Raw genomic sequence first — 9,745 nt, 5'->3', positions numbered from 1 at the left:
GGGATAGGAGATTAAGAATACTTCCCACGTATTCCCTGCGTGTCGTAGAAGGCGACTAAAAGGGGAGGGAGCGGGGGGCTGGAAATCCTCCCCTCTCGTTTTTTTTTATTTTATTTTCCAAAAGAAGGAACAGAAAAGGGGGCCAGGTGAGGATATTCCAAAAAAGGCCCAGTCCTCTGTTCTTAACGCTACCTCGCTAATGCGGGAAATAGCGAATAGTTTAAAAGAAAGAAAAATATATGTATATATATATATATATATATATATATATATATATATATATATATATATATATATATATATATATATATATATTAATGATAACAAAACACAGACCATGTTCTCCTCTTGGTGTCTAAAAGATGACCCTACACAAGACGACTACTTTAAGATAAAAGTTTCTAGACATTTAACAAATTATTTACTATTACGTCCCTTTTCTCTCAGCATCATTTTTCTGGTTTACTTCGAAAAACTGCCATATATTACCTAATATGATCATGCAGTATAGATGTACTACCTAATATGATCATGCAGTATAGATGTTTCCTGAATGATCTTCAACAACGTGTTGTATAACTCTGTTGTTGACATTATTTCGTGTAATGGATCAAGCGTTACGAAGCTGTATCCATCCACACAGGTGTTACACGTCCCAAGTAGAGATAATTCCTAGATATGGCGTCTCTCTAACATAGATATGTTATCTGTTAATATTTGTACAATATTCTCCTGCTGGACGGTACTTAAAACTTTCGTATTAAAGTTGATCAGTTGTAAGTGATCAAGCATTACAAAGGTGTGTCCATTGCCACAGGTGCTACTGATCCCGGGTAAAGGTATTTCACCATCTTTGTATCTTTAACCTTTCTAGTTATAGATGTTTCATCCCTGATTCCAGCCTTACAATCTATCTTTTCTCCTTATCCTTATCATGTAATTAGTCAGTTGGAGCGCAGAACACGCTTTTGAGCCCAGTCACTTTACAGTGTTTGTCAAATGATACCATTGAAATGGTGTTACCGGACTCCAACTGTAAGTAGCTACACCTGGAGTGATAAGTCACCATCGGCAAGGCAAGTAATCCACGAATAACTGAATATATCTAGGCTCTGACTTGCCCTTCCATTATTCACATATATTAAAATGTGACAGTAAGAATCAAAAGGCAGAGGAGGAGGAGCAGTACACATTGCTCATGATGTTTATGTATTGGCTTTACATCTCGACTAATAATTACACCTACGTCTTTCTCCTTCCTTGATAGTTCTATTTCTAAATCTTATGATGATCCTCTAATGTGCCTGCTATGTGCACATAGTACATCATTTTGTGCATGCCTACAGTGAATATCACTGGCCACCATTGTACACTGTACAACGAGACGCTGGTCATCTTTCTGCAGTCGTCTTCCGTCATCGTACCAGTTGATAATGTTGGCTGATTTTGCCATCGTGAAATTGCTTTTAGTAATCAGTGTCTCTTATAGATATCAAATATCAGGAAAATCTATCAAACTCGGAAACACAATTTGACTGCATGTGCGAAAAATCGGATATAAGTTTCAAAGATTTTTCTGAAGAGAAGTATAGAACATGCACATATCATATCTATTGTATTACATATCAGTTCACCAGATAAGGACACCATTATAACATATTATGAAACTAATATTTGTCCTGATTCATTTACAAGGACCATCTTCTACACATGACCAATATTTCACAACCATTACAAAATGATTCAGTGATAAAGCCAGTGTATGTAATGTCCTTCCTTTTCCTCAGCTCATTAGGCATTTTCCGTGAGCCAACCTATATGTTATTTGTCCCCTCATTTGTGACCTTGTAGTTGTTGTACGGTGGAGTAATGCTTGACTTGCTATACTGAGGGACAGACACACTGACACAAGCCATTAGTCGTTATATAGACACAAATGAAGAGCTAAATTTCTTGAAAGATATGTCAAGTGTAATGATACAACGACTTATGTACATTTTAGGAATCATTTACAAATTCAAAACAGAATTTATATGATGGCATAGTGTATCTAGATGAATTTCTAACTCTCAATGTTCTTATCAGTTCTGTTCAAGGAAAAAAACATGACAAATAAAGCCAGATAACAATGTGTCATAAGACCAGAGCCCCTGCCAAGCTGGGACTTGGCCAAACATAAACAACCACTTTCTTATAGACGATTAGTCAAGGTTCTGGGTCGAGCACCAGGATCTATTGACCTCTGACATAATATATTTTCTCTGATCCTTCATCATCACCACCACACTCCCGGCACCCATCAATAAACCCTTCCCAAATTCCTCACTTCCTTATAAACTCGTCCCTGTAGTCAACAATTAAGAAACCTAAACCGACCAAAAAGCATTACGTTGTTCAACAATGTAAACCCCAGCTAGGGTGAGCCTTAGACACTCTTACGGTATATTGTGATGGACGAAGGATTTACCACCCTAGTAATGTATTACACATTTACTTATTCTAACAACCTATCACTGATTACCGTCAAATACATATGGCAAAAATATATTTTACTTGTGGACTTCTAGTGAAAATACATGGGATATCGTGTGCAAGCTAAACATTTGATATGATAATAGATAAAATTTCATAACTTTTCTGGAGCACAAGGTACACAAATATATCTAACGTGATATCGTTAAGATTAACATATCTAACATAAAGATTTCTATTTTGCAGATAAATGTTTTACGTGTAAAAATCAGTAATATCTTCAATAACATAAAGATAATTGCATCATTATTTTTGTTGCAGGCTTTTTATCCGGGTTTTACACACTGAAAAAAGTATTGTTTAGAGAAAAGTAATGTAATTATTATTAACACAAGGTTCAAGGATTCTAAATTATGAGTTTCTACTCTTCAAAATGTTAGCATCATCCACTGAGAAAACTTTGAAAAAGAGACTTAAAAGACCTTAACTGTTTCATGAAACTGATGACCTGTAGAGATCGTCTACTGAATCTGGTGTCATTTCACATATGTACTAATCTGTACAACTTCTTATAAGAACTTATTGTATTAAAGACGTAAATCTCCCGAGGAATTGTGCAGATCATAATCGGTTTTTAGTAGCGACAACACAAAAGGATTTTCCTTCACCAAACTATTTTGAAAACCTGTTTATAATGAAATCATCAACATGTGACTCTAAGTTTTCAGTATTCTGAGGAAGTTAATAAATACATTTACCAAATTAGAAGTTAATAAATACATTTATCAAATTAAGGTTTTCACAATATTTTGAGAAGTATATATCGAAAGCTGGAAGTGAATCATCATGATAGTTATATAAATTGTTTATATAAAACACGTAATCATTCTTTTCTTGCTTAAACCGTGCATTAGTATATTGCGATTGATTGTGTTTTACATAAATTAATCAGTTTTCACCAGTTAGGAAGTAAAGGTTATTTCCAAAACCAATGTGCAGCCATCCAGCCAGCCAGCCTGGCCTCCAGAGAAGTTATGACATACATTTATCATCAGTATGGAATGACTAATGAACTGTACATATTTATATCCTCTTGGAAAATATATGGTATATATTCCATGGTAATATGTATTTAATGTAATCTCTTCTATCTATTCATTTGTCTATCGTCATTACGCCATTCCTAATCTAATGGTGTGTAAGAACCAATCATGTTGGCCGAAAATAGTAACGTAAATACGTTTAAGAATAAACATGATAATATTTTGCTTCACCTCCACTTGTGACAGCAATTGCGTCTCCTTAGTCACTTAGACAGACTGCAGGTTTTCCTCTTTGAATTATCTGTTTACCTTTCTATTTTCACCAGTCTAATCTGAGATTCTGATATCTGCCACTATCACAAACACCTTCAAAATGACCCATTGATCTGTTGCTGTTTGACTTCCTTTGTATTCCTTTTGATAACCAGATTTCCTGCTGCTCCTTCCCTGGGTGGGCAGGTGATGGCAGGATTCACCCAGCCAGGTCAGCTCCCCCACCATGACTGGACCTGCTGCCTCTTGTCACTTTTATATGTGGCTACTGTGATAATGGAGGTTTGGGTTAAAGAGAAAATAACATATCCTGGCCACACTCTTGTTGCTCGAATTCATATAAGCAAAGTCCACATATAGCACGACTGTCCTATGATAATTCAGTAGAGGTGACTAATAGAAAGATAATGAAATACAAATTAGCCATCTTGTGAAGTGTATATGCTCTGACGTATGATACGAATTCCAGCTCAATAACGTTTGGCTGTTAATATCAATTAATATCAAAATGAAGACCAATCTGGACTGGCAGGGAGGGGTAGGTAAGATGTTCATAAGTTGTGTTACATATATGACAGGTGTGTTGTTACCTTACTGTAGGTAAGGTGTTCATAAGTTGTGTTACATATATGACAGGTGTGTTGTTACCTTACTGTAGGTAAGGTGTTCATAAGTTGTGTTACATATATGACAGGTGTGTTGTTACCTTACTGTAGGTAAGGTGTTCATAAGTTGTGTTACATATATGACAGGTGTGTTGTTACCTTACTGTAGGTAAGGTGTTCATAAGTTGTGTTATATATATGACAGGTGTGTTGTTACCTTACTGTAGGTAAGGTGTTCATAAGTTGTGTTACATATATGACAGGTGTGTTGTTACCTTACTGTAGGTAAGGTGTTCATAAGTTGTGTTACATATATGACAGGTGTGTTGTTACCTTACTGTAGGTAAGGTGTTCATAAGTTGTGTTACATATATGACAGGTGTGTTGTTACCTTACTGTAGGTAAGGTGTTCATAAGTTGTGTTACATATATGACAGGTGTGTTGTTACCTTACTGTAGGTAAGGTGTTCATAAGTTGTGTTACATATATGACAGGTGTGTTGTTACCTTACTGTAGGTAAGGTGTTCATAAGTTGTGTTACATATATGACAGGTGTGTTGTTACCTTACTGTAGGTAGGTGTTCATAAGTTGTGTTACATATATGACAGGTGTGTTGTTACCTTACTGTAGGTAAGGTGTTCATAAGTTGTGTTACATATATGACAGGTGTGTTGTTACCTTACTGAGCCTCATAGTTCCCCTTATCTTCGTAACGTTCATCACGATCACTTTATGTAATAACTCACAATGATATATAATCTCCACATCTCACTCCGTCAATCATAGTCGAGTTCTTTAATATAACACCATTGCAAAACATAATTGCTCAGTAACCAAAGATATTAGCGCCGTGTGCCTTAATTACTAATCTATCCTCATTCTTACTAAAAAAAAGACAAGAACATTCATCTATCGAGGCTTCTAATGAATCTAATAGTCTATCAATGATGACATTTATATTCATCTTCCCTCAACCTTCTGAAATGTTAATCCTCTTTCATGTATAACCTCAGAATCGGTTCAGGTTTTGCCATACTAAAACCATAAATTCATGAACTTGGTATTTTCAACTACTTTTCCATTCCAACTGAGTGGAGCAAGACAACCCTTTTTCTGCTGAAGGGTACGTTATGAAGGTGCTTCTCTACTCTCGTTCCAAGCCTCTCTCTCCTGTCCTGCCTGACTCTCGTCCCAAGCCTCTCTCTCCTGTCCTGCCTGACTCTCGTTCCAAGCCTCTCTCTCCTGTCCTGCCTGACTCTCGTCCCAAGCCTCTCTATATCTCCAGACTCTCCCATCCTAAGCCTCTCTCTTGTCCCGCCTCTCTCACCCCACACCATCTCTCCTTCACAGCCATACTTCCATCCTGGGATTCTCTCTCGTGTGCAGCCTACCTCTTATCCCAAGCCTCTCTCTCGTGTCTATCTTCTCTCTCTTTAAAATGAGGCTTGATCATCATTTGTCACTCTCCACTATGGAATAATTCAGTTAATCAGTTATGATAACGCAGTGGTATATCATGCTACCTTCTCAACCACTGGCCAGGTAATATACCAACATTGATTAACCCATGTCACCTGCTTTGTGAGAGTAAGTAAGATTTATAATATCATTCTTCAACATTAGGAATAATATAGTCATGGTAAGTCGGGAGGCTGGAGCTTAAGTTTATCCTTACTATTGTCTTTATAACAGAAAGTGAAGGGATGCATGTCCTTGGTGATGGGATGTATGACATATTCATGTTCATTCTACCTTATGACCTTCATGTAAACATTTCCTTCAGGCATATTAATTCTGCAAGGTATTTTTTCTACCTGTTTTCCGTGCTGAGTGTTGCCGGAGGGAGTGGAGGGTGGGGAGGGAGCCTTTGCTTTGTACTTCGTTTCTTCTACTGCTGTTAAGGGCAATACATTTTGTTGAATAGTGTTAAGGCCAGACCACCTGGCTGTGTGGTATCTATGTAACTCCAAGCCTTTCTCGCGTCTGGCCTGGCTACATCCTTAGCATATCTCTCGTGTCAACTCTTTTGCCCTAAACCTTCCTCTCTTGTTCAGCTTTTCTCTCTTTGATCCTAAGCCTCTAGATCATTCACAGACTCACTCTCATCCCAATCCTCTCTCTCATATCCAGCCTAACTCTTATCCCCCCCCCCCCCCCCCGCCCCGCCCCTTGTTCCCAACATCACCTTAATCTCAAGTCTCTCTCTCTCGTGTCAAGCCATCTTCATACCAAGCCCCACTCTCCTTCACAGCCTCACTCTGCTCTCAAACCTCTTCCTTGTCCAACCTTTCTCATCCCAAGCTTCTCGCTTCTCCACAGCCTCTGTCTCATCTCGATCATCTCTCTCGTATCCAACTTAACCCTCAACCCAGGCTTCTTTCTCAAGACCAGCCTCTCTCATCTTACCAATATCGTTTTCATTCCAAGCTTTTCTCACGTCCAGCCTCGCTCTCATCACCAGCCTTTCTCTTTCTTTCAAGTCTAATTTTCAACCTAAGTCTTGCTCTGGTGTCCAGCCTCTCTCAAACAAACCTTTGTGCCACACTCACCCTCACTCTCCTCCCACACCTCTCTTGCCTCCACCTTTTCTCATCCCAAGCTTCTCTCTACTTCACTACTTTTTCTCACATTCCAAGTATATCTCTCGTGTCCAGCCTCGCTTATGAGAGATCTCTCTTTTACAACTTCAGTCCCCTCCCAAACTCTGGTGTCCAGCATCTCCCATCCCAAGCCTCTCTCTCATGATCAGCCTCTCTCATCACAAACTTCTTTCCCATTCACAGGTTTACAGTTCCTCCCTCCCAAGCCTCTCTTTATAACCTCACCCAACCCAAGCCTCTCTCTCCTTCAAAGCCTCACTCTCCGGCCAAACATCTTGTGTTCAGCCTCTCTCATCCCGAGCCTTTCTCTCCTACAAAGCCTCACTCTCATCCCAGGCCTCCCTCTCCCTCCCTCCGCACCAGCAGTATTTAAACATTTTCAGCGTTGCAGGTCCACATGAATTTGGGGAAGAATTAGAGAAATTATGGAACTCTTTATAATGTGTCCCATTATCACAATGTTGCTTGAAATCTTACAATTGCACGTGCCGGGCTACCACAATAACCGCCACCTGATTGCCACTCTCCTGGAGGAGGAGGAAGAAGCCGATGTTGTGATAGTAAACATCACATGATGCATCACTAATGGTCATAAGATCAAACATTATGGCTACACATCCCGACAATCACCAGACTGTGTGTGGCACAGCACGAAGGACGGAGTCGCCCGCCAGTCTTGTACGAAGCACAATACAATATCTCACTACTTCCTGCCGCTTTCAGTACTTTCTATCAGTCAAGATACTCACACTACGTACGCACGTACACGGTTCTATTATCCTTTGTACATCTTCACTACTGGCGTTTTGGACCTTATCTGAATGAGTCACATCAAATGGCTATCAAGGACACAGAACACATAACACTTGTACACTGTCTTTTTTCTTTCATACTCTATTTTTCATATTTGTTTGCCATTTCCCGCAAGAACAAGGTAGCGTCAGGAATAAGTGAATGAATCCTAGAGGGAAACTTAGTTGGGCTCCTTCCTCTATTCCTTCATTTGAAAAGTAATACAGAAGGGGAAGATTTCCAACCCCCCAGTTCCCAACCCTCAGTCGCCTTCCACGATATGCAGAAGATACGTATGCAGACAAATAGACAGATAGACAGACAGACAGACAGACAGACAGACAGACAGACACACACACACACACACACACACACACACACACACACACACACACACACACACACACACACGGAGTAGCGCCGAGAATGGATAAAGGCAAGCAAGGTGAGAATATGTACATGTGTATATATATTCCTATGAGTCCACATGGAAAATGAAACACGATAAGTTCCCAAGTGCACTTTCGTGTAATAATCACATCATCAGGGGAGACACAAGAGAGAAATATAACAGTCAGTTGATATACATCGAAGAGACGTAGCTAGGACGCCATATGGTAAACATGTGATTGTCCAAGACAGACAACGAGTGTATCATAAACTTATCATTTTGCAAATTCTATCAACAATAAAGTTATCTAATTTGTATAGACCATCACTAATATTAAGATTATAATTCTTTGTGTATTTAATAAAAGAAGATTCAATGATATTTCTCGTGGTAATAGAGTCAGAGTTAATAACTGAGATGGCATTACTTCAGTCAATACAATGATCATAGTTTTTAACGTGATTAAACAAGGCATTTGATTCTTGTCCCGCTCTTATACTATATTTATGTTGCTTAAGTCTAACAGAAAGATCCTTACCAGTCTGCCCAACATAAAATTCATCACAATTTCCACATGGCACTTTATAGATGCAACCAAGAGAATTTTCTGGTGAATTCCTGATTAAGATATTCTGTATAGTATTATTGTTGCTAAAGGCAACATTTAAGGCAACATCTAAGATGCGGCCCATCATCTAGGGCCGAAAGCAACTCAACATTCGCCCCCAGCTAGATAGTGGCACGTACCAGGAATCACTTAATTAACTAAAGTAATACAACAACAACAACAACAACAACAACAACAACAAAGACAACAATAAAACAAATCAATGCGTCCAAAAATCTTTAACAGAACAAAATTGTGCACATTTGTATAAAATAACAAGAAAAACATTGCTACGTAATAGAATTGTACACATTGGTATAGAATAACAAGAAGAAAAACATTATCAAATAGCAAAAAAAGTCTATAAATGTTACAGCAAAACAACATGGTCATAAAATCAATAACAAAAATACTTATCTAAATAAAGACAGGAAACAGTACATACAGAACATGTTTTGTTATATAACAAAGAATTCTCAAAACAATGCACATCAAACACAAGAAGAAATTCTTAACGAAGACAAAATAAAACAATTTAGAAAGATGCACATTAACAGTCCAGTCTGCAATTCAGTGAAATTCTCTATTTCTTTTTCAACAGAGGAAAGTGGTACATTACACAGAGGTAGCCAGTACGATGGTGTTGGGAATGGCTTGGTAAACACCACTACTGCCTGCCTGTGGTCGCTCCCTTCTGCATTACCACATGAAAATGGCCCAGGGTCATCCTCAACACAGCTCATCTGATCTAGTTCAAATACAAGTTATAAATCACTATACTACAACTACAGCAACGAAACTAAACTCACTACAAAGTTATTAACTATAGAATACAAACGAAATAACATTACAAACACGAAAAGTGTTGAAAACACACACACAGCGGAGCAAAATCATCTTGCAATTAACTTTTAAATCAAAATGTCGGTGTTGATGTAGTGACGTCACAACGAGGCCGCC

This window comes from Panulirus ornatus, chromosome 42 (genome assembly GCF_036320965.1).
Source record: "Panulirus ornatus isolate Po-2019 chromosome 42, ASM3632096v1, whole genome shotgun sequence".
NCBI classification, from domain to species: domain Eukaryota; kingdom Metazoa; phylum Arthropoda; class Malacostraca; order Decapoda; family Palinuridae; genus Panulirus; species Panulirus ornatus.
Note: the sequence above shows the minus strand (reverse complement) of the source record.